The sequence below is a fragment of the Balaenoptera ricei genome, chromosome X (genome assembly GCF_028023285.1).
Source record: "Balaenoptera ricei isolate mBalRic1 chromosome X, mBalRic1.hap2, whole genome shotgun sequence".
Taxonomy (NCBI): domain Eukaryota; kingdom Metazoa; phylum Chordata; class Mammalia; order Artiodactyla; family Balaenopteridae; genus Balaenoptera; species Balaenoptera ricei.
This window is the reverse complement of record NC_082660.1, coordinates 67,460,581-67,466,138: the sequence shown is the minus strand read 5'-3', so window position 1 is coordinate 67,466,138 and position 5,558 is coordinate 67,460,581.

The following is a 5,558-nucleotide window of genomic DNA, read 5'->3' as shown; positions in this document are numbered from 1 at the left end:
TTTATGTCATAGAGTGTTCTGCCTATGTTTTCCTCTAAGAGTTTGATAGTGTCTGGCCTTACATTTAGGTCTTTAATCCATTTTGAATTTATTTTTGTGTGTGGTGTTAGGGAGTGTTCCAATTTCATTCTTTTACATGTAGCTGTCCAGTTTTCCCAGCACCACTTATTGAAGAGGCTGTCTTTTCTCCACTGTATATTCTTGCCTCCTTTATCAAAGATAAGGTGAACATATGTGCGTGGGTTTATCTCTGGGCATTCTATCCTTTTCCATTGATCCATATTTCTGGTTTTTTGCCAGTACCATACTGTCTTGATTACTGTAGCTTTGTAGTATAGTCTGAAGCCAGGGAGCCTGATTCCTCCAGCTCCATTTTTCTTTCTCAACATTGCTTTGGCTATTCGGGGTCTTTTGTGTTTCCATACAAATTGTGAAATTTTTTGTTCTAGTTCTGTGAAAAATGCCAGTGGTAGTTTGATAGGGATTGCATTGAATCTGTAGATTGCTTTGGGTAGTAGAGTCATTTTCACAATGTTGATTCTTCCAATCCAAGAACATGGTATATCTCTCCACCTATTTGTATCATCTTTACTTTCTTTCATCAGTGTCTTATAATTTTCTGCATACAGGTCTTTTGTCTTCTTAGGTAGGTTTATTCCTGGATATTTTATTATTTTTGTTGCAGTGGTAAATGAGAGTGTTTCCTTAGTTTCACTTTCAGATTTTTCATCATTAGTATATAGGAATGCTAGAGATTTCTGTGCATTAATTTTCTATCCTGCTACTTTACCAAACTCATAGATTAGCTCTAGTAGTTTTCTGGTAGCATCTTTAGGATTCTCTATGTATAGTATCATTGTCATCTGCAAACAGTGACGGCTTTACTTCTTCTTTTCCAATTTGGATTCCTTTTATTTCTTTTTCTTCTCTGATGGCTGTGGCTAACACTTCCAAAAGTATGTTGAATAATAGTGGTGAGAGTGGGCAACCTTGTCTTGTTCCTGATCTTAGTGGAAATGGTTTCTGTTTTGCACCATTGAGAACGATGTTGGCTGTCGGTTTGTCACATATGGCCTGTATTATGTTGAGGTAAGTTCCCTCTATGTCTACATTCTGCAGAGTTTTTATTATAAATGGGATTTGAATTTTGTTGAAAGCTTTTTCTGCATCTATTGAGATGATCATATGGTTTTTATCCTTCAGTGTGTTAATATGGTGTATCACATTGATTGATTTGTGTATATTGAAGAATCCTTGCATTCGTGGGATAGACCCCACTTGATCATGGTGTATGATCCTTTTAATATGCTGTTAGATTCTGTTTGCTAATATTTTGTTGAGGATTTTTATCTATGTTCATCCATGATTTTGGCCTGTAGTTTCCTTTTTTTGTGACCTCTCTGTCTGGTTTTGATATCAGGGTGATGGTGGCCTCATAGAATGAGTTTGGGAGTGTTCCTCCCTCTGCCATATTTTGGAAGAGTTTGAGAAAGATAAAGGTTAGCTGTTATCTAAAGGTTTTACAGAATTAGCCTGTGAAGCCATCTGGTCCTGGGCTTTTGTTTGTTTGAAGACTTTTAATCACAGTTTCAATTTCAGTGCTTGTGATTGGACTGTTCATATTTTCTATTTCTTCCTGGTTCAGTCTCAGAAGGTTATGTATTTCTCAGAATTTGTCCTTTTCTTCCAGGTTGTCCATCTTATTGACATAGAGTTGCTTGTAATAATCTCTCATGATCCTTTGTATTTCTGCAGTGTCAGTTGTTACTTCTCCTCTTTCATTTCTAATTCTATTGATTTGAGTCTTCTCCCTTACTTTCTTGATGTGTCTGGCTAATGGGTTATCAATTTTGTGTATCTTCTCAAAGAACCACCTTTTAGTTTTATTGATCTTTGCTATCGTTTCCTTCATTTCTTTTTCATTTATTTCTTATCTGATCTTTATGATTTCTTTCCTTCTGCTAACTGGGGTTTTTTTTGTTCTTCTTTCTCTAATTGCTTTAGGTGTAAGGATAGGTTGTTTATTTGAGATGTTTCTTGCTTCTTAAGGTAGGATTGTATTGCTATAAATTTCCCTCTTAGAACTGCTTTTCCTGCATCCCAAAGTTTTGGGTTGTTGTGTTTTCATTGTCATTTGTTTCTCGGTAGTTTTTGATTTCCTGTTTGATTTCTTCAGTGATCTCTTGGTTATTAAGTAGTGTATTGTTTAGCCTCCATGTGTTTGTATTTTTTACAGATTTTTTCCTGTTTTGATATCTAGTCTCATAGCGTTGTGGTCGGAAAAGATACTTGATACAGTTTCAATTTTCTTAAATTTACCAAGCCTTGATTTGTGACCCAAGATATGATCTATCCTGGAGAATGTTCCATGAGCACTTGAGAAGGAAGTGTATTCTGTTGTTTTTGGATAGAATGTCTTATAAATATTAATTAAGTCCATCTTGTTTAATGTATCATTTAAAGCTTATGTTTCCTTGTTTATTTTCATTTTGGATGATCTGTCCATTGGTGAAAGTGCGGTGTTAAAGGCCCCTACTATGATTGTGTTACTGTCAATTTCCCCTTTTATGGTTGTTAGTATTCGCCTTATGTATTGAGGTGCTCCTATGTTGGGTGCATAAATATTTACAATTGTTATATCTTTTTCTTGGATCGATCCCTTGAACATTATGTAGTGTCCTTCTTTGTCTCTTGTAATAGTCTTTATTTTAAAGTCTATTTTGTCTGATATGAGAATTGCTACTCCAGCTTTCTTTTGATTTCCATTTGCATGGAATATCTTTTTCCATCCCCTCAGTTTCAGTCTGTATGTGTCCCTACGTCTGAAGCGGGTCTCTTGTGGATAGCATATATACGGGTCTTGTTTTTGTATCCATTCAGCCAGTGTATGTCTTTTGGTTGGAGCATTTAATCCATTTACATTTAAGGTAATTATTGATATGTATGTTCCTATTATCATTTTCTTAATTTTTCTGGGTTTGTTATTGTAGGTCTTTTCCTTGTCTTGTGTTTCCTGCCTAGAGAAGTTCCTTTAGCATTTGTTGTGAAGCTGGTTTGGTGGTGTTGAATTCTCTTAGCTTTTGCTTGTCTGTAAAGGTTTTAATTTCTCTGTCAAATCTGAATGAGATCCTTGCTGGGTAGAGCAATCTTGGTTGTAGGTTTTTCTCCTTCATCACTTTAAATATGTCCTGCCACTCCCTTCTGGCTTGCCGAGTTTCTGCTGAAAGATCAGCTGTTAACCTTATGGGGATTCCCTTGTGTGTTATTTGTTGTTTTTCCCTTGCTGTTTTAAAATTTTTTTCTTTGTATTAATTTATGATTAATCAAACATTAATATGTGTCTTGGCATGTTTCTCCTTGGATTTATCCTGTATGGGACTCTCTGTGCTTCCTGGACTTGATTAACGATTTCTTTTCCCATATTAGGGAAGTTTCAACTATAATCTCTTCAAACATTTTCTCAGTCCCTTTCTTTTTCTCTTCTTCTTCTGGGACCCCTATAATTCAAATGTTGGTGCCTTTAATGTTGTCCCAGAGGTCTCTGAGACTGTCCTCAATTCTTTTCTTTCTTTTTTCTTTATTCTGCTCTGCAGTAGTTATTTCCACTATTTTATCTTCCAGGTCACTTATCCGTTCTTCTGCCTTATTTATTATAATAAATAAGTTATTTTGCTATTGATCCATTCTAGAGAATTTTTAATTTCATTTATTGTGTTGTTCATCTCTGTTTGTTTGCTCTTTAGTTCTTCTATGTCCTTGTTAAACCTTTCTTGTATTTTCTTTAGTCTATTTCCAAGATTTTGGGTCATCTTTACTATCATTATTCTGAATTCTTTTTCAGGTAGCCTGCCTATTTCCTCTTCATTTGTTAGGTCTGGTGGGTTTTTGCCTTGCTCCTTCATCTGCTGTGTGCTTTTCTGTCTTCTCATTTTGCTTAACTTACTGTGTTTGGGGTCTCCTTGTCGCAGGCTCTAGGTTCGTAGTTCCCTTTGTTTTTGGTGTCTGTCCCCAGTGGCTAAGGTTGGTTCAGTAGGTTGGGTTGGCTTCCTGGTGGAGGGGACTAGTGCCTGTGCTCTGGTGGATGAGGCTGGATCTTGTCTTTCTGGTGGGCAGGTCCACGTCTGGTGGTGTGTTTTGGGGTGTCTGTGCCCTTATTATGATTTTCGCCAGCCTCTCTGCTAATGGATGGGGTTGTGTTCCTGTCTTGCTAGTTGTTTGGCATAGGATTTCCAGCACTGTAGCTTGCTGGTCATTGAGTGAAGCCGGGTCTTGGCGTTGAGATGGAGATCTCTGGGAGATTTTTGCCGTTTGATATTACGTGGAGCTGGGAGGTCTCTTGTGGACCAGTGTCCTGAACTTGGCTCTCCCACCTCAGAGGCACATCCATGATGCCTGGCTGGAGCACCAAGAGCCTTTCTTCCACACGCCTCAGAATAAAAAGGAGAAAAAATAGAAAGAAAGCAAGCAAGAAGACAAAATAAAATAAAGTAAAATAAAATAACGTTATTTAAATAAAAAATAATTATTAAGAAAAAATTTTGAAAAATAACAAGCAACCAAAAATAAACGACAGACAGAACCCTAGGACAAATGGTAAAAGTAAAGCTATAAAGACAAATCACACACAGAAGCATACACATACACACTCACAAAAAGAGAAAAAGGGGAAAAAATATATATGTATATATTTGCTCCCAAAGTCCACCTCTTCAATTTGGGATGATTCATTGTCTATTCAGGTATTCCACAGATGCAGGGTACATCAAGTTGATTGTGGAGATTTAATCCTCTGCTCCTGAGGCTGCTGGGAGAAATTTCCCTTTCTCTTCTTTGTTCGTACAGCTCCCGGGGTTCATTTTTGGATTTAGACCCGCCTCTGCTTGTAGGTCGCCTGAGGGCATCTGTTCTTCGCTCAGACAGGACAGGGTTAAAGGAGCAGCTGATTCGGGGCTCTGGGTCACTCAGGCTGGGGGGAGAGAGGGGTACGGATGCAGGGCAAGCCTGCGGCAGCAGAGACCAGCATGATGTTGCAACAGCCCGAGGCGCACCGTGTGTTCTCCCTGGGGGAGTTGTCCCTGGATCACGGGACCCTGGCAGTGGTGGGCTGCACCGGCTCCCAGGAGGGGCGGTGTGGATAGTGGCCTGTGCTTGCGCACAGGCTTCTTGGTGGTGGCAGCAGCAGCCTTAGCATCTCATGCCCGTCTCTGGGGTCCGTGCTGATAGCCATGGCTCGTGCCCGTCTCTGGAGTTCCTTTAAGGAGCGCTCTTAATCCCCTCTCCTCGCGCACCAGGAAACAAAGAGGGAAGAAAAAGTCTCTTGCCTCTTCGGCAGGTCCAGACTTTTTCCTGGACTCCCTCCCGGCTAGCTGTGGTGCACTAACCCCTTCAGGCTGTGTTCACGCAGCCAACCCCAGTCCTCTCCCTGGGATCCGACCAAAGCCCGAGCTCAGCTCCCAGCCCCCGCCTGCCCCAGAGGGTGAGCAGATAAGCCTCTCGGGCTGGTGAGTGCTGGTCGGCACCCATCCTCTGTGCAGGAATTTCTCCGCTTTGCCCTCTGC